This window comes from Amblyomma mixtum, chromosome 10 (assembly GCF_055824585.1).
Source record: "Amblyomma mixtum isolate Tamu chromosome 10, ASM5582458v1, whole genome shotgun sequence".
NCBI lineage: Eukaryota > Metazoa > Arthropoda > Arachnida > Ixodida > Ixodidae > Amblyomma > Amblyomma mixtum.
In genome coordinates, this window is record NC_143021.1 from 58,253,282 (window position 1) to 58,274,104 (window position 20,823).

Consider the following 20,823-nt stretch of genomic DNA (forward strand, 5'->3'; position numbering starts at 1 on the left):
AGCCTCACCTATCACGCTTTCTTCAAACGCAAAAGAAGTACGACCAAGCGTCAGTAACCGGTTATCTGGTTCCTCTTTACACTTAATAACAATGACAACTGCACCACTGGTCTTACGAGCGAAAACGTTTCCACTCGCACACCAGACACAAGCAAAGCATTTTTCTTTTGCGTTATCTTTGGCAGCTCGAAAAACCTCTCTGTGGTAAGCAGTCAGATTCTCCTGAATGACACCTTTCGGTTAGCTGCCCTTGAGGGCGTTCTTTTTCTGCAGCCACGTGTCCCTTGCCTGTTGCTTAATAAAGTGGATAAATGTACTTTTCTATTGAGCGATATTAGAAAACTGTCATTTATTGTTGTAGAGAACCTGCCAAATAGGCTCCACCCCATTCTTATTCTTCTAGTTAATTCGCTTTCATGATTAGGATCTGTGATCAGTACCTGCTATAAGCAGACGTACTCCCTTGCCACGTCCAGCAGCTCGCTACCAACTGTAGACTGCTGTTTTTTTCCGTGACAGTTAAAATTTTTTGGCTTTCTTTATACCATTTTTATACCATTTCTTGGTACCCACCATTTAGCTCCAGGTAACTCTTTGATCATGCTTGGCAATTTATCTGCTGAATGAATTATTGCGGATATGTCAGCAGCGAATCGCAGATTACTAAGGTGTTCTCCATTAACTCTTGCACACAGCTGTCCCCAATCCGGGCCTTTGAATACTGTCTTTAAGCTGGCGGCGAATAGCATTTCGGAGATAGTGTCTCCCAGCCTGAACCCCTTCCTTATTGGAATTTTTATCACTACTTTATGAAGTACTATGCAAGCTGAGCAAATGTTACAGATATGTTCCAGTATTTTTACATATGGCGTCTCTACACCCTGATTCCGCAGTGCTTGCATGGCTGCTGAGGTTCCGACAGAGTCAAATGCTTTCTCACACATCGTATGCCTAACAGAAACCTGGCTGCACACGGGTATCGAGAGCGCTGAAATAGCACCCGTGGGCTACCGAATGCTTCGCAAAGATAGGAATTCTCGGGGGGGGGGGGGGGGGGGGGGGGCGTAGCAATTATTTTCCGAGAGTCGTTGCATGTAACCAGTCTTCCCGACACACCCGATATTAAATGCATATTTCTAAAGGTTTCTTCAGCTTAATTTACCTTGATTGTAGGTAGATTCTACCAGCCGCCAAATAACACCACCTTATTTTTTGAAGTACAGAATGAAATCTTATGCTCTAGTAACATTGCTACTTGCAACACAGTACTTTCTGAAGATTTTAAGCCTTCCATCAAGTAGGACAGTGAACTCCCTGAACCACTATCTGCCATTGCTAAGCCATTTCTAAATTTAATATTTTTTTCACAACTTTACTCAGTTCGTAAAGGAACCCATTCACGTACAAAAAGGCGCTAAATGAATTTTAGGTCTTTTCCTTGTGAGCAGCAGCCTACTTTGTCGAAATCCGGTTACGCATGTCTATGATGGTATATCTGACCATAAGATGGTATCGCTGAATTTCGCATGCTCTCCTGCTACTAAGAAAAATGAAGACATACGCGTAGTTCCGCAATTCGCACGTGCCAATGACGTTGCTATCTTAGATTTGTTGGACAGTTCGTTCTCAGATTGTGTTGCATTAAGTGAATCTACCGATGCTCTGTTGATGCACTGTGGTGTTTTTTTCAAGACTCTTGTGATGAAGTGCGTGAATGATTTTGTGCCGGCTGTGACGAAACGAGTACAAATTACTAGTCATTGGATGACTAAAAAAGTTATTCACCTAGAGTGACAAACAAAAAAGTTAAGAAACCAAACCCGGCTTTCTCCTTCAGCGGCCAACAAAAATAAGATCTGTGTGGAGCGTACGCAGGTAAAGGAATGCATGAAAAGGAACAAGGACTAGTATTTCAACGTTACCATGAAGAGCTTTCTGCTCACCGCGCCAGAAAAGTTCTATCGGCATTTGTCTCCTAAAAAGAAAATAACATGCAAATTATGTATGAATGGCGAAACAATAACGTCCTAACCGCAAGTGGCATCAGCTTTTAATCAATTTTTCTGTTCAGTATTCACAAACAATGATTGTAAGAAACCACATCCCGACCTAGTTTTACATTGTCTGCCAATTACTAACGTTATTGTTTCTGAACAGGGCCTTCTGTCGTTACTGCTGAATATCGCCAGCAAAAAGTCACCAGGTGCTGATGGTATACCCAATCCCTTCCTTGTTAGGTATGCCGAGTGGTGCAGTAAATATTTATGTATTATGTTCAATCTTTCTTTGACTAAAGCAGAACTTCCTTTTGATTTGAAATGCAGTAAAATCGTGCCATAACCAAAGCAGATACTCCACCATTACTTTCGTCATATAGGACGATATCATTATTGCGTGCATGTTCCAAGGTCCTTGAGCATATTATTTTTAATCACATCTCGACGTTTGTTGAACAAAATAATCTAATCGACAACCGGCAACATGGATTGTATTCATGGATTTATGGGGCTTAACGTCCCAAAGCGACTAAGGCTATGAGAGACGCCGTAGTGGAGGGCTCCGGAAATGCCGACCACCTGGGGTTCTTTAACGTGCACTGACATCGCACAGTACACGGGCCTCTACAATTTCTCCTTCAAAGAAATTCAACTGCCGCGGCCGGGATCGAACCCGCGTCTTTCGGGTCAGCAGCCGAGCACCATAACCACTGAGTCACTGCGGCGGCTTACGGGCAACATAGGCTCCGAAAATGACTCTCCACAGTAACAGCACTCCTGGAGCTAACTCACGATTTCGCAACAGCCGTTGACATTCAAAGCCAAATCGACATTATATTTCATGTCATTTATTTTCCCTTTAAAGGCCCGAGGGCATTACATAAGGGGGGAGCAAACTCAAGATTTGTACCAACGAAGACAAAAACACTACAGAGAAAGAAAAAAATAGCAGTAAATAGGAATAAGAATGTACAGCAGGTAAGTGGAGCCGAAAGGTTACAAAATATGTAATAAGTAAAAAAACTGAACACATGGATAAACACAGGCTAAGGAATGATATAAAAAAGCAAGGACAAATACAAAATAGAACATACAATTCAAAAGATTGCTCTCACGAAAAATGGTCCTTGAGTTTTTCACGAAGGGATTTGCGATTAGAGCATGATTAGGGGGGGTTCTAGTTTTGCGTGGCGTGAGCGCGGATGATAATAGAAATGATGCAGAAGACAGAGGCGAGATATGATGCGGCGTGACATGAGCGATGGAATGGAGACGGACTGTTTCAGTGCTGTGATGCTGGTTTTCCTTGAATAGGAAGATGTTATGAATCGGATGGCGTGCTTCTGTACGGCTTCGAGGTCGGCGGCGAGATAAGCTTGAGATGGATGCCATATGGATGCCGCATATTCTAATTTCGGGCGAATGAATGTCATGTATGCTAGTTTCTTTATTTCATGGGATGCGGCCTTCAAGTTACGTCGTAAGTAACCGAGTGTGAGTGAGGCTTCTGCGCAAATGTTTTGAATATGGGTTACCCATGACAGTGATGGTGTTAGGTGGAGGCCGAGATATTTGTAAGATAATATGAGGTCGTCAAAAAGTGAGCCAATGCTGTAGTGAGGCGGATTCACAGTGCATTTTCTGGTCAAAGACATAGATTTGCACTTTTTAATGTTTAAGGAAAGGAGGGACTTATTACACCATGAGGCGAGTGTGTAAAGATCGGTTTGAAGTAAAGATGAATCGTTGGTCGCCTCTATACTCTGTATATGACGCAATCATCTGCAAAAAGCCGTAAATTAGAGTTTATGTTACAAGGGACATCATTAATGTAAATGAGGAATAGAAGCGGTGACATTCCGGCACCTTGAAGGACACCTGATGTTACGCTGGTGAAGGGTGAGCGGCTGTCGTTTGCGGAAGTGAACTGCTTGCGTCCTGAAAGATAATTTTCAATCCAGCGGATTAGTTTGGCGGGAATTCCTAGCAATGAAAGCTTTTGAAGTAAATGGTTATGGGGGACGCAATCAAATGATTTCGAGTAATCGAGGAATATAACATTTACTTGAAGGTTACTTGTCCATGGATTCGAGTAAGTCATGTATGAACTCGGCAAGCTGTGTTTCGCATGAAAGGTGTTTCCTAGAACCATGTTGGTGAGGATAAAAGAAGTCGTTAGATTCTAGATGTGCTATTAGGTTCGTGGATAAAATGTGCTCGTGAAGTTTGGACGGGATACTGGTTAATGATATAGGACGGTAGTTACAGGCTGATTTGCGGACACCTGCTTTAAAGACTGGAAAGACTTGGGCAACTTTCCAATCAGGTACTTCCACGATTGCAAAGACTGGGTGAAGATTAATTCTAATATCTGGGACGAGGTTGATTATGGGTGTTTTAATAACTTACTGTTGATGTGGTCACAGCCAGCGGACGAAGACAATTTAAGAGAATCAGTGAGGTTGGTGATACCATCGGCATTAATCAATATCTCACGCATCGCAACCGGTGAACGTTCTGGTGGAAGTGGGGTGGTAGAGTTGTGTGTGGAATTAAAAACCGATTTGAAATATTGGTTTAGAACTGTGGCGCACTGATCTAGGTCCACTGGGTCACCATCAGTTTCCATGAGCTCTATTTGGTTCGGCCGAGACCTAGGAGAGAGAATACGCCAAAATTTGTTGGGGTTTGACTGTAGGATTCTGAGTAGGTCAAGTGAAAAGAATTTGTGCTTTCCACACACAGGCTTTCAATATAGGTTTTGCTCACTGATAGTATTCGTTCCACTTGCAGGGCAGTTAGACGACTTTGCTGACCGATAGAGGCGTTTCTTTCTGTTCAGGAGGCGTTTCAACGTCGCTGTAAACCACTCATTGCTGTGATCGGATGTGATATTTATTTTTGTATGTATTTGTTTCTTAGGTTTATCATTGTTGTTTATATAGTTCTCAGTTATGGTTAATCGTTCTTGACGCATACGACTCGCGAAAGCACTCTTGCTCCCGTAGAAGTTCAACGTTGCTTGCATCAAAGTTGCCTCTTTTGTAGTTGAAGATTATCTTGTGAGTTGCTGACCTAACTTTTAGCAGTAGTGATATCGAAATGTGAAGAAGAGCGTAGTCACTGATTCCGGGGCGAATCGTTACGCTTTTAATGTCATCAGGACTGCTCGTGAGCAAGAGATCAAGAGTGTTATTCGCTCTCGTCGGCTTGATGCATATTGAAATAAAAAGTTAGATCAAGAAATTGTTTGGGCTCACTGGATTGTGAATTACCAGGTGTGCTAAGAAGAGGCCAGTTAATATTGGGGAAGTTGAAATCGCCAAATAGAAAAATAGTTGTGTTGGGGAAGTTGCCCCTAATATATGTTAGACTATAACAGAGTAAGTTGGTGAAGGAGGGACCATAATCGGGTGGTCTATAACAAATACCAAATACAGCATTCCCCATTTGAGGCATGAACGCAGATCCATGATAGTTCGAGCACGTCGTCGTGGCACACTAAGGATGATGACAATGTCTTTCTTACAGCTATTAGAACGCCGCCCCCTCTATAGCCGCTGCGATCTCGGTGATAGATGGTGAATTTCAGATTAGTGGGAAGCAATTCATTATCGAGTATTTCTGCAGTCAACCAAGTTTCAGTTAGACTGCTAATGTGGGCGTCGATGTCATCGATGAAGCCAAGTTGGTCACGCTTTGGAATAAGGCCTTTGATCGCGTCTCACACCCTAAACTTCTTTCAAGACTAGAAACACTGTTGAAAAACTATCCTCTTCTTGCATTGATCGAAGCTTACCTATGTGGCCTGTGGTTTTCAGCCTGCTGACCGAAGAGAGTGTATTGTTACAGGTCAGCAGGCTGAAAACCGCAGGGTACCCTGATTCGGTTATTTCGGCAACGTGCGAAAAGTTGGCGCGGCTGGTGAGGACGGATTTCGTCAAGTCAAAGAGGGACAAGGCATGTATGAAAAGGGCAGTCATCCCCTACATTCACAAAGTAGCCCATAATCTAAAAAATGTAGCTGGTAGGTTTGAAGTCGAAGTTGTTTTTTCGGCACCTTGCAAGTTGAGCGGGCTTTGCCGGGCCATCAGAAACCGTAGTGAAAGTGTATTAGGAGTTAGTCCATTTAAATGTCGTGTTGCTCACAGGTCACCGTTGGTGGAGTGCGCATGCTCTGTAGTCTACGAGCTTCCACTATCGTGCAAAAAAGTATACATTGGTCAGACAGGCCGATGTATTAATGTTCGCCTGAGGGAACATCTTAATTCACTATCAGACACCAGATACTCTCATCTGAAAGATCATTGCCGCGAGTGTGGGAAGGAAAATGATAAAAAACAGAAAAAGTGCCGCCCTGTGGTCACAAAAACTAAAATTTTGTTTAGACACCGGGATAAATTGACAAGGGAGATTATGGAAGCTTATTTCTTACGAAAGAAGGAATCACAATGTATCAGCCAGCCTTCTTTAGCATTAGTTAACAAAGAAGTATCGTTTTTAGATAATTCATGACTTGCTTCATTTCGGGATTCAGGGGTGCTTTTGTTCAGAGTTCACCACGTGGCGTATTGTGCGTTTGATGGTCTTGATTCCACTAGACCAATGGTAGTTGCTCTGTTTGTTCACGTGAGTTTGATGTATATATGTTTTCGTTTTTCAATAAAAAATTCAGTTTCGAGTCAGCGCTCGTCTTTGTGTCCTCTTCCTTTGTCCGTCGTTTTGTTTCGCGCTGTTCCCTCCCACGATGGATCTGTCAATTCGGGTATACCGCAGGGATCTGTTCTTGGGCCCTTACCCTTTTTAATATTTATTAACGACATAGTTCATAACCTACCCTTTAAAATAAAGCTATACGCGGATGATTGCATGATCTAACATGAAATTCACAATTCCAGCGATCAGGCTCTACTTAATAGTGCCTTTGCAAGGAATGCAACCTAGTGCTCAGATTGGCAGATGTCAATAAACACAAAAAAATCTGTTGCGATGACCGTAACACGCAAGAGGCAACCACTAAATATCTCATAGTCCATAGGCAACAGCACTCTCGTAGTGGTAAACAACTATAAATACCTAGGCATTACCATAACATCGGATCTATGGTGGAATGAACATATATCTGTTATTGTTAAGAGGGTCATGCGGAAATTCGGTTATTTAAGAAGAACTTTGCGACAATGTACAAACGAAGTTAAACTAATAGCGTACAAAATTTCATTTAGACCAGTAATAGAATATGGATCAATTGTTTGGGACCCACACATTCGTGGCAACATAGACAAGCCGGAATCTGTGCAAAAGAAACCACCTAGGTTTATATACTGATCATATAGCTGGCGTACTTCTGCGAGGGCCCTAGTACAGAAAGGCAGGTTTAGACAATTTACAAAAACAGCGTCAATATGATTGATTAAAATACATGCACTTGCTGTTTCATGAAAAACTAGGTATCCGAAAGCACGAGTACATAGAGCCTGTACACCGACGAACCACCCGATCGCATCATATTCCTGTCGCATATTCGCATATTCGCATATATATCGCATATTCCTGTCACACTCAAACCTTCGCTAACTCTTGTTTCTGAAAACGGTCCTTGAGTGGAACCGGCTTTCGGCCAGCATTGCAGAATGCCCTTCTACTGAAGCATTTATGACTGCTCTCAAGTTGTAACTTATGATTACGGAGTGTTCTTGCGATTTCTTTGTGTTTTTGGACGCAACTTTGCAACGTCTATTTTTGATTGTGAGTGCATCTCATTGGTTGTGAAAGCAGCTTGTTGTGCCTTGATTTGTTTTGCTCATGTCACTTGTTTTTTTCCTTATCTTCCGCTCCTGCTTACAGCTTCACCTAGAGGCTAGCAGTACTGCGTAAATAAATAATTAAATAAGTAATGTATGAAGGATAGACGTTGTGGTTAGTAATGCTCTGCGCAATTTTTCTGCCATCTTACTGATTGTGTGAATATGGTCAGAGACGCAGTCATGCCCTAGAGTCTACGGCGTCCGCCTCGGCTGCGGGAGGTGGTCAGTTCGAAATCCACCACCGGCTACTACTGACCGGTAAGAATGGGTGCAAGTGTCCGCCGGCCTTTCACTGAGAAAGAGGCTCCGCAAACCCGGCTGCGTCCTTGAGGAGACAAAACCAGTTTCTAACACCATCATGTTGCAACTAGCGGTTCGTGAGCCAGTTGAGAGGTTCAACGGGGTTTCGAGAATTCGGCGAGTTTAAACAAGTTCGCTCTACGAGAGTTCACCAGATGAGAATGAGTCTATCTTCGAAGCGAGGTTTGAGAGTACGGAATCGCGGGAAGAGAAAAAAAGGACCTCAAGCGGGATTTTACCGCACGAGGCGGAGTTTGGTTTCCTTGACGACGAAACGAGTCACTGGCCCGCCAAAACAGCGGTAAGGTCCGAGACCATTTTCCGAAATATTTCATCCCAGAAATGCCCAACCGCAAACAGGGCGAAATTTTGTAGCCGTTAGAAAACCGGTGAGTAACCGGCGGCGCTGGGGACCAAACCCAGATTTTCCCCAATGCAACGCCGATGCTCTACCACAAGGTCAACGCTGTGGTAAAAGTTCGCCGTCGATGTCAAGAGCGGGATTTCTCATACTGAGGTTGGTCCACTTTCCGAGGGTTGAGGTTCAACGATGGCGGAACATCTGGCCGGGATTGCTCTTGTGCCCAATCCCCCGTTGGTACACGGTGACACCGAAGTGCCTCCCGCGGTCTTGGCCGATGCTCACCCACAAGGCCCATCGTGGTTGCAAGGGGGCTCAAGAACTGCCGAAGGAGAGAGCGCCATAAGCCCCCATGCAAATGTAGTCACCTAAGTGGCCGAAGACCGGGCTGGAGGGCATCTGTTACCCGCACACTGCTGGGTTCCCGCCAGCGGCACTTCGGGCACTCCCATAGACCGGGCTGGGTGCTCTGAGTGTTGCGGACAGCCGGTAGTAAATGCTTCAGAGGTTTCCAAGCGCTGCAGCCCCACACGAAGTGTAGGGCGCAAGGCCAGGGGTTCGCTCGTCCCTATTTTACCGGTAGATACCTACAGCCGCCCATTGCAGGCGCCTCCTATGACCTCAGCGGACGCTCCTTGCTAAATTCCGTCCATGGTCGGGAAGCGGCGCCCAGTATCCTCATTGGCAACGGTGCCCAGAGCCACTATGGGCCCCTTTCCAGACATGACCCCCTTAAGGCTGAGCGCCATGCTAGGAAACGTCTCTACCCATTAGACACGCAGATTGGCTCCCGGCGGCATGAAGGGACCAACCCAGTAACTCCCGACTGCGAGGCGGATACTCTACAATAACGCCACCTTGGTAGAGCAGACCAGTACTCCAGGTTTAAAAATTAATACGCAGAAGATAAAAGCAATGTTCAACAGTCTCTGAAGGATACAGCAGTTTACTATTTGTAGCGAAGTGCTGCTAGTTGGAAGGGAATACGTGTACTTAGGGCCGGTAGTGACCACAGATCGGAATCACGAGAGCGAAATATATAGAAGAATTGGAATGGGGTGGAGCGCATTTGGCAAGCTCTCTGAATAGCAGTTCACGAATACCCCACAATAGAAAAGTATTTAGCGTCTGCATCTTAGCAGTACTCACCTATGGGGCAGAAACGTGGAGGTTAAGGAAAGGGGTTCAGCTCAAGGGCACCGCAGCGAGCTGTGGAAGGAAAAAAATTATAGTGCAATGGTAAGAGACCAAAAGCGGGTAGAGTAATTAAGGCAACAAACTCGGGTTAGTGACATCCAGAGTGAATAGCCTGCTGAAAGACATAGCTAAAAGTGTCCTTTATAAACCCGACAAGCAACGACTGGAAAGTGTGTTTAAAGCCACGAAACTCCCCTCATTTGACAATCTATTTAGGCAAATTGTAGTTTAAAAATACTTTTGGGACAGCCCTAACAAAACTGAAACAATAAAACCCAAGCCACTAAGACACATACCGCGGTATGTTGTGCCAAGAGTGCGCACTCATTTTGGGGAAGCAATGAGGCGCTATTACATTCCTTCTATCTTTAACAACTTGCCAGAGTACGCATTCTTCTTGACTTCTCGCACAGAGCTAAGAAACGCTATATTATCGCTAGAAATGTAACGAATGTAACTTTCTGCCTTCTTTTTCTTCTTCTCTCCCTATTGGCTAAATATTTTTTCTTCTTTTCCTTTCCTTCTTTTTTACACTGGTATCTAATAAGGGAGTAATTACTCATTGGCATCCACCCGAGCGCAGCCGTACGGCTACAAAGGAAAGCTATACAGCTTTCTCAGAAACTTCGTAGTTTTTTTTTTTTTTCTTTAACTACGAAGTTTCTGAGAAAGCTGTATAGCTTTCCTTTGTAGCCGTATGGCTGCGCTCGGGTGGATGCCAATGAGTAATTACTCCCTTATTACAAATCTACTCCACCTTGGGGGATTCCCCTAAATATTTGACCAACACTGGTATCTATAATCAATTCATCTTTATTTTAGTGCACAAGTTTCAGTGCACGTGTACATAGGTAGATATTTTTTGTGTGTTTTGTTTTCTATTGTATATATCGAGTACTTGGATTGTCGCTGCTGCCGGGCGACACCCTACAAGCCTTCCTGTGGCTTTGGTGTGCCTGTACGAGATTGTAAATACTCTATGAATAAAGTTTATTATTATTGTTAATGGAAATCAAGAGCGAGAATTGGGCTTGGGCAGGGCATCTAATGCGAAGGAAAGATAACCGCTGGTCTATTAGAGTGACGGAATGGATTCGAACACAAGGCAAGCGTAGCAGGGGTTGGCAGAAAAGTATGTGGGCGGATGAGATCAAGACGTTTGCGGGGTTATGGTGGCCGCAGCTGGCAAAAGATAATGTTAATTGGATACACATGGCAGAGGCCTTTGTTCTGCAGTGAGCGTAGTCAAGCTTATGACGATTATGATCAACACCGGTACTACTATGCCGCAAAAGCTTATTTTGGCCTCAAAAGCGCTATTTTTAAAAATTAGTAGTCAGCTTCCCTGAAACACTGTGTTATAAGGCAAGCAAGTACAACAGGTTTGGGAACACATTACTTTTTCTTGCGAATGTTTCGGTCGGCACTTGGGGTATTGTGAGGTTACGTTACCATGTTTTCATCACCAGCCTTTTGACCAATGCGGGATGTGGTTTTATACCTATGAGGCTCCTGATGCTTATCAAATAAGAGGGTCTTCCAGCGAACTATTGCTTTGACGGCTAAGAGATCCGTCCCACAGTCGATTAACTTAACTCCTTCTAGCGTGATAAAGCCCGCTTGAGGTTCTTTATTCAACCGAATAAGCCGAACTGAATGTAAGATTGTAGGATGTCAGAAATATTCTAAGAGGGCAAAAGTTGTATATTTGAAGTGTTCGTAAAAATTATCTAAGTTTCATTCGTAGTACACTCAGAAACCATTCACTTCTTTACGTATTTACGTATGGAAAACAAGAAGTATAATTAAAATTAAATGAACAGAATGTGTTTGGAACGCATTTTTAGCGCAGGCTTTTTTTTTTCTAAGGGAAGTGCTCCGCTAATTTCCTTCTAAATAGCTTTAGTATTGACTCTGTATTTATTCCTTCCATAAACCCAAGAAAACGTTTTCATTCGAGAATTCCTTCCAGCGCCGCAATGTTAAGATAACGCTCATATAATCAGTTACACAAAGAAAGATGAATAAAGAGGGCATCAATCACCGCGATGGTTCCGGAATGCACGCGGGTATTTTTCTTTGTAAAATCATGACGGTGCATATGTTACTTCGAACTGCCGGGCTGAGCCTTTGAAATGACATGTGTCTGAAATCACAACGTCTGAGCATTGAAATCACATGTTTTCACCCAGAAGCGACTGTTGCCATAGCCGCGCAGATGCGGCGCAAATTCGCGTGCCACGCGCCGCTGCTCTTCCAGAACTTCGTTCCATGATTGTTTATGCGCATCAGTACTTCATGAGCGGAAGAGAGCGTTCGAGTGTTCGCCGTGATACACCTCTACCTGGCTGAGGTACTTTGTTGCTGACGACGAGGAAAATGGTTTAAAGCCGGCTGCGCTGGATGGATTTGCTTACAGGTGTGCTTCCAAACTGCTCCGCTCAAGGGCGCTTTTTATGCTGTTAGGGGATGAGTATTCCTCAAAATATGGTTTAACCACGACCAACTACGAGTGCGCGCAGTGCAACGCTTGGAAACAAATACTGATGTCTCATACATAGCACGTGTTATAATAGAACTTGCAGCCCAGAATGTAAAACAATGCCCTCAAAATTTTAGTAAAGCTCTTTTGCGCGCCAACCATCATTAAGGGCAGTTAAATACCTGAAATAATGACATTTTCACATATACTTTTCCCTTTACTCCATCCACGCCTCTAAGACCGCCATTACCCATGGGTGGATATGGGGGTGTCACATTCATTGTAGAGATTCTTAAACAAGAAGAGCGTATCGGCACCGCGCAACCTGGAACAGGACAAACTGGAAGAGATGTCATGTGGCTGCTCTAGGCTTTCTCAGGGCCTCCAGCTGCAAACGTTGTTGCGAGTGCCTTTTCATGAAGGCTGAGAATATCCCTGAGAATGGTTGCACTGCTAAGCTTAATAAGTTGGACAAAGTAATAACTGCTTATTTGCGAAAAGATACAAGCAAGGATTCGGGATTTATATTATGAGGCCAAGCTGGGCGCGCGTCGTACCTAAGGAAGCTCCACTGGCCCCGCATTGCTCATGTGCTGAGTGCGTAACACAAGCTAAGTGGAGCGCATCAGCAGCTCAGCGATGCTCCTACCGAAAACAGATGATAGCGACGAAACTCCTATACCGTGCAGCGTTGGACTGATTTCATCTACAGGAATCAGGAATGCCGTCTTCTTTAGAGGGTTTTGGGCAACAGCGGCCAGTGATGACCTTTGGTCACATTCGGCTGCCCTCACTCCCCCAAGCACAAATAAGCCTCTCGTTCCGTTGCAGACTCGGGCTACTAAGCGCGACTTCAGCAAATGCTGGCGCGAGCGTCGGTTGCAACCTCGCAAGAGAGCGTGAGCGTAATAATACATAAATTGACAGTGAGCTCTCCACTTGCAAACCGATCTGTGGCAGTTGAGATTCAACTTTTTTCTTGTGGACGTGCTAACAACTTCTTTATTGTGGCGCTTGCGACTTCCTCACTTATTATGGTTTTCTCATGAAAACCTTCAGGCTTCTCTAAAGAGTTCTCTTGCTGTCTCTTTGTAGATATGCTGTCTATATTATTTTCTTTGTGCCTGTCTAGCAGTGCCACCATATTGTGCATTCCAAACTGCAAAAGCAACGAGGTCTAGTGAAAAGGAATTTATCACCGTTTGTTACCCATGTAGGGTGTTGCTTGCTTAAACCGCCGCAGAGGCTCAGTGCATGGTCAAGGCTGCTGGCCCGAAGCACGCGCGTTCGATTCCGGCCGAGGCAGTCGAATTTCGATGGAGGCGAAATTCTTGAGGCCCGTGCATGGTGCGATGTCAGTCCACGTTAAACAAATTCAAGGTTGTCGAAATTTCCGGAGACCTTCACTAGGGCGTCCCTAATAGTCTGAGCAGTTATTGGGCGTTAAACCTCCTTAAATCCATGAAAAAAAAGTTTGTTACCAAGAAGAAAGGAGGCCAAATAGCAGCTGAATGACGGCTAGACTCCTCAGCACATACTCGGTGTTGCAGCGAAAACTTTCAAAAATTCGCCAAAATACCAAGTTCGAAGTAACAATACAAACCTTTCACTAACAAACTCTAAGCCGTGGCGGACCATAGTACTCGCAAACTAAAGTTAATGTCCTTTACAATAATGTTGTTAAGGTTAAGCTAATATTTTGAATGTTGGAATTAACTTCATAAAGCTCACAAATTGGTGGCTAGTCCAAAACAGAACAGAGTATTTTTTTTTATTTCCCACAATAAGTCAAAAGGAAGGGTGGAGAAGAAGCTGTGCGAAACACAGGTTGATAGCGCCCCATCCTCTCAAAGGTTTCAAAGTTTCTAAGCTCTAAAGGTTCAACGCAAAGGGCAGTGGTTGTTTACAGCAAAAAAGGGTACCAATGTTAACTTCAAGCCAACGAATAAAGGCGATACCATATCAGTGTTTGAAACAGGAAGAAGATGTTCTCTAAAGCTTCGTGCCGTGGGGAAATCGGGCAATTTTTTTTTAGAATAATACCAACCTCTGCACGCTACGCTCATCATCATTGTTGCCCTGACTATGCCCACTGCGGGACAGAGGAATCTCCCATATCTCCCCAATTAACCCTGTCCTGTGCCAGCTGCGGCAACTGCCCCGTCGTATTTAAGCATCAGTTTCTTGGTACAGTGCAATGGCTGGACGACGAAAGTAAAAAGAAAATGAAAGCAGCAATAACTCAAAGCGAAGTCGAGCACGCGATAGATAAATTAAACCTCGGAAAATCACCAGGGCCAGATGTACTCAGTGCGGCATTTTATAAAGGAATTAAGCATGAAATTGCGCCGGTGTTGAGTACAATGTTAAGTACATTGTTTAATGAGGCCTATACAATAAACGTATTGCCTCCATTTTTTGGAGCTTCCCATACAGTACTCATACCTAAAACGGATGAAGTAGAGAAACTACAATTGGTTACCGCATATCGACCAAAAGCACTCACTAATGGGGACTACAAAATATTTATGATTGTATAAGCGCGAAGACTACCGACAGTGATCCTGGATATTGTTGGACCCCACCAGACTTGTGGAATAAAAGGTCGTTCAATTTTTTCAAACATTCATAAAGCGCGCGGTGTACTTGAAAGTGAGATGACATTAATGGGTGAGTGGCCATGCTTCAGACTGATCTCGGAAAGGCATTTGATTGCGTTTCTCACAAAATTCTGTTTCCGTTTCAGACCGTGTGAATGTTGGTTCAGTTATCCGTGAGGGTATAGCGCGGGCATATCGAAGCTGCCCGACAAGACTGATCGTTAACAAGAAACGGGGGGGTTAATCCACATCCAGCTCTGGAGAACAACGCTTTATTTGCTCATGTCTAAAGGCAGATGCGCATTTTCGCACAGTAGATTTTCACCAATGAACACACTGCAGTCGTAGCTATTCCTGCTTGCCTTGCAAATGTCCTGAATATTTGTGCGGGCTACCGGGAGGTGTCATTGGAGCCTTGCATCTTTATCGATCATTGCGGTAGATCCATCTGAGGATGTCATGTGGCCAGAGGACGTGCGATGTCAAGAATACACTTTCGACTAAGCATTCAGAGGCTCATTCAGAGACGGAATAAGCGTTCAGTGACGGAATGAACAACAGGATGGTTCACGCGGGATGGTGGCAGGGTACATCATTTTCCCAGGTTATGTAGATTTTCACCACAATAAGACAACTGACCCGATAGGCGATTGAAATTCTGTTAACCTAAGTAGGGCTAATATTGTGAAATGGTGTGGTCTAGAGGGCAGCTTACTCTTTTTTTTGCGAGCATATTGGTACATGTGCCCGTATGGCCTCGTATCACCTTCCATATCAACTGCACTTCCTCCCCTATGCCCCATAAGAAGTGTGCCCATATTGGACACATATGGCTTCATGTGCGTCACATATAGCTCCATATGTGTCCATATGAATTGATATGGGCCGCATTTTAATTCTTATATGTCCCATATAAATTCATATGTTCCCATATGAATTCATATTTGTCCCACATAAACTCATACGGGACTTTTCCAATACGGATGCGATGTATCAATACAAGCTCCGTCTGAATTGGCTCTCGGTGGCCTGCTTATCACTTGTCGCAGATCCTGGCGCGCGCTTTCCATCTTCAAGAAGAATATGCTGACGCACTTCCAAGAATGCGCTTGGAGTGGCCTGAGAGCTCACGCTGATAGGTGAGCGCCAACGCTTCGTTCACTCAAGACACGGCTGGCAGCGCTACAATATGGCAGTACAAGAGCGCAACCACGTGTTCTTTCTTTCATAATTCGAGGGGCTTTCTTTTTGAATAGTGAAGAAAAGGACCACGTAGAAGATATGTTGCTACAAAATCTGGATCTGTTCTTTCATAACCCCCTCTACAACTAAACGAAACGAAAGTGACCCTAAAGTGAATAATAAAATTTTACATAACTAATGTATTGTTATGAGCTAATTAAGCGGAATTCGAAAAATACTCTGAGATGCGCCACGAGACTGCAAACAATATGCATTCGCTTTCGTTCAGCTCCGGAGTGCTTTTTTAAATCGCCTGCCGCGGTGGATAAGTTGTTACGGCGCTCGGCAGCTGTCCCAAAAGACGCGGGTTCGATCCCGGCCACGGCGGCCGAGTTTCGATGGAGGCGAAACTCTAGAGGCCCGTGTACTGGGCGATGTCAGTGCGCGTTAAAGAGCCAAAGGTGGTCGAAATTTCCGGAGCCCTTGACTACGGCGTCCCTCATTGCCTGAGTCGTTTTGGGACGTTAAACTCCGTAAACCAAACCAAACCAGATCAAACCAACTTTTTTCTAAATCCTTGGTTCAAGTTACGTGACACGCCCTGTATATGCGACCGGTCAGCCAATAAATGCTGGAGCCGTTACATTACAAGATACAAGGTCATGCTGATCATTTACGTGCATGGTTGTTCTGCTTCCATTCAAAAGTATGTTGTTATTGACGCCTGAGACTGGATTCATAACTTTTTTTTCTAGGTGGTGGTGCTGGGGAACTTTCCTACCGGTCACGGTCACTTGAGATAAGTACGGCATAAAAAAAATTGCTGAGGCTTAGCTAAGGTTAAGCCTAGTCATATGCGAAGCATATTGATGGCTAGGCTTGGTAATACTTGGCTTTCCTTGGTTGACGTTCATCCCGCTCTTCATCGGTCGCTGTGGCACGCTGAAGCATTCGCTTCTCGTTCAAATCAGCCCTGCTTCTAGGCGGCATCCCAACACCTGGCCGCCTCGTAAGTGCCCGGAGAGCGAGGCAAGCTCAGCTTTATACCGCTGCTGTAGCGTGACGTGGTCAGCTGCAGCGCCTCTGATGTGGAGCCTCCACCGCCGCGGCCGACCGCGCGAGCCGGCAGCCCATCTCTCCTCTGCTGTGACGTCATGTTGTCACGTGGTCAGCCGCCGCGCCTCTGATGTGGAGCCTCCACCGCCGCGGCCGACCGCGCGAGCCGGCAGCCCATCTCTCCTCTGCTGTGACGTCATGTTGTCACGTGGTGTCACGTGGTCACGCTAAAGGTCAATGGTAGCTCCACCGCCGCGCTTGACGGGCTGTAGTATAGCTCTAGTAATATGCTTCGCATAAAAAGAAAAGAAAACAAACATGCGGAACAGATAGTACTCAACAACGCCATGCCGCTGTACCTTCAGTAAACGCCAGCAGACGCAAGGAATATTCATGAAAGTACTATAAAATAACACCGCAAAATACATAAATTTTCCAGTCTGGTAGACAGGACCAGTGCTCACAAACCCAATATTCTAGGTTGGCGTAAAACAGCATTCGTTCACCTCCTCGAGAATCTCTGAAGCGCCACTTGAGTCGAGGATTTGGAGGCACTCACCTAAGGAATGGTAGGTGATGCTGACGCAGATTGAAAACACGCGCCACGGTAGAGTGAGGGAGGACCGGTTCTGACCTTTAACCGAGTCGGACGTGTTTTTTTTAGTCTCCTTCGACCCGCCGGAAACGAACTTGGATCTGCTATAACAACCTCCCGTGGCTCCCGACCATGGAGCCCCACCAGGCAGCCTGCGGCCGCGGACTGCGTAAGGCTGTGAATGTGCCGGGAGGGCCTCGTTCGCAGAGCGCACGCCGCGACCAGTCTCTCGAATCGTCTCCGCTGCTGGAGAGGTGGATAGAGCGCGAGCAACACGCAGCACAGAGCGCTGCCCTGACTCCCGAGACAGCGAAGGCAACGCTGCGCACTTTGGCCCTTCCGCAACTTGCTGCGGCGATTGCGGCGTGCGCGGACCAACACGTGGGAGCCACCATTGCCAGCCCGGTCCAGCAGCCACCATTCGCTGGAGGCCACATTCCGGCAGCGGTGGGTGCAGCCGTAGCAGAACCAGACGGGGACAACGCCATGGATGAAAGCACCCATCGCAAGCGGGCCGTTCCACCCACCCTGAGGAGGGGGAGGGGAACAAAAGCTGCGGAGGGGAGGAATCTGCTGCTAAGCGCGAAGCGCTGCAGCTCACTGGCCTTGTCCCACCTCCCCCTCATCGTCCAGAGGGAGAGACCACACTACAAAGCCAGGCCAGTGACAGCGGACAACAGCGCGTCTGCCAGTGCTGGCTGCTTTCCCCCTGCACCGCCGGATCGCAAGCCCCAACCCTGTAGGGCCAGCTGCCAGTGACGCCATAAGGTGACGCAGCGCAGCAGAAGCCACCAGGCTCGGCACGTGACCCAGAGGCCGCAGATGCGGCTGTCAGCCGGAGCACGCCTCATGCTGCCAGCGTGCCTGACAGCAGCGAGTGCCATGCCACCCCCCGGCATCCTCGCGCTCACTGCAGGCCGCCAGCGTGATCCCCTGGCGCCAGTCTTCAATCCGAGCACAGTGAAAGCGAAAGGCTGCCGTGCACAGAGCTGCTGCTGTTGTGGCGGTCCATGACGAGCTCCACTGGACTGCCCTGTTCCGGCCAGCGGAACGCCGCGTGGCCATAACCAAGGAACCAGATTGCTTAGGAGCTGGGCCCGCGCCCTGACGTGCCGGCGGTTCGCGTTAACATGCGGCGGAACGTGGTCTCGGTGGACTCCGGCTGCGCAGCTACCTTCGACTCGCTGCTGGCGTGCGACATTAATCCGTGGATTGGCTGAGCGCGCCAGGAAGCCAGTTCCTCGCTATCAGTCCAGTGGGCTGGTGTTCGGCGTGGACGCGCAGCACAGGGGACCAGCTGCTTGCCGCAGTGGTGTCGGCGGTGGCGGTGACATTGGCGTCGCTGTCGGGAAGCACGCTGCTTCTCCGCCTTGCGGCGCCGATCCCGTCGCCACACGTGTTCATTTACAGGCGGCGTCTCTCTGTCCGACCCTGCCACCCACGACAACTTCAGTGTTCCCGCTGTTCCAGCCCGGGCCATGCCACCGAGGCCTGCAGAGCTGCTGCCCATTGTGCCCGCTGCGGTGCACCACACCACACTGGAGCGTGCACCAGCGGAAAATCGCGCTGTTCGAACTGCGGCGGCCGACACCCTGCCACGGACCCCTCATGCCCACACTGACAACGAGAGAGGCATGTCGCCACGATTTTGGCTTCGTCAGAGGTGCCTCTCTCACGACGGGCCGTGCGCGTGATTGTACGCGAGGAAACGGCGCCGCAGGCAGCAAAGAAGCAACCAAACAAGCGCAGCTAAGCGCAGGTTGCGGGCCACAGCAAGAAGCAGCAGCCTTCTCAGCAGCTCCAGCCCCAGAAGCAGCGAGGGCAACAGCCGTAGAAGCAGGCCTGCTCTCGCACCGCACCAGTGAGGTCTGTGCCCACTAAATCCGGTGGCTCCCCTCTGGACGCACGCGATGCCATAATCGAGTGCGTGCAGGCCGCGCTGCGAGCACTAAGCGTGCTCCTGCCAGAGGGCTCTGAGGGTCGCCGCATCTCTGAGGAAGTGAAAGGCCCTCCTGCACTAAATAGCCAACAGCATGGCTAGTCCCCGGGCAGCACCCCGCATCCCACAGTCCTGCAATGCAACATCCAATCCTTTGCAGCGCAATACACTGAGCTCCGCTCACACATAACATCAGAACAACCAGAGGTCTTCGCGCTGCAGGAGGCATACGTAAGGATGCGGGATGGGGAGCCCCAAATGCGGCTGCCCGGGTACATTGGCTACCATGGACCACCAAAACGAGAGGAGGTGTCGTAGGCATAAATCCCATGCGGCTACCCTGCCCATCGACCCGGAAAATCGCGGGCCTCCATTTATGTGCGGCGCGACGTTCAGCCCACGCTCGTCGGCACGGCGGCGGCGACGAGTGCCGTTTATGCATGCGTGGCTGTTACAGTGCGCGCCGGTGGCGCTGACACATCAGTGGCCTCTGTTTATGTGCGCCGAGCTGTGGCGCTTTCGTGCAGTGTCGTCGTGTTGTGCCCTGCACCAGCTCATCGTTGGTGACCTCAATGCTCATCATTGTGCGTGGGGTGGGGCAGTGCGCGCAACGACCGGCGAGGAGACGGCCTGCATGACACAGCAAGGCCGGTGGGACTCACTCCCCTCAACACTGACCAGCCCACCTTCCGACGGCGCGGATCGCCAGGCTCTTGCATCGACGTTGCGTTCGTGTCCAGCGGCATCGACGCGACCTTGCGCCGTGCACCCTCTCTCTGGGGCTCGGATCACTTCTCCATCACCATAGAGCCCACTGCTGAAGAGGCGCGCTTATGCGTGCGTACGAAATCGTGAATTGGGGCCGCTCCCGCCAGCAGACGGATGCCGCCGCTGCGTCAGGGGCCGATAACTTCACCAGTCTTGTCCGAAGCGCCCTCACAGCCACACGTCGCGCAGAGGTGCGGGCAGGTCAGCCAACACCCGAAAATAAGCTGCTCGATCTGCGCGACAAAAGGGACAAGGTGGAGTGCAGGGCGCGACGGAAGGAAAGGCCAGAAGACTGGACGATCTACAATCGGCTAGATGCTGCGGCAAGACCTCACGCCAACAGCTCTACCGGACTTGTTTGACGAGCGTCGGGTCAGGTTTCGCGGGAGGCGCTGCGCGCAAGATTCCATCACGGACGTTGTCTCCGCACTCGAGCCCGCCGTGGCGGCGCGGCAGGTAGCACTGCCCTTGCTGCTGGACGTGTTGAGCGCGTTTGACAGCGTCAAACGCACTCAACACGTTTGAGTGCGTTTGACAGT

The 20,823-nt window shown here is 47.6% G+C and overlaps 1 protein-coding gene across 7 annotated transcripts in view; it reads right to left on the reverse strand.

Annotated features, from left to right (window-relative positions):
* LOC149325877 (uncharacterized) overlaps positions 1-20,823 on the reverse strand; it is a 77,164-nt gene that overhangs the window by 52,183 nt on the left and 4,158 nt on the right. For 5 of the 7 annotated variants that reach the window (XM_089562827.1, XM_089562824.1, XM_089562828.1 and 2 more), the window contains exon 2: positions 9,615-9,674. The exons of the other annotated variants lie outside the window; for them this stretch is intronic. The gene's annotated coding sequence lies outside the window, so the exon portion shown is untranslated. The remainder of the gene's footprint in view (positions 1-9,614; positions 9,675-20,823) is intronic. 7 annotated transcript variants of the gene reach the window in all.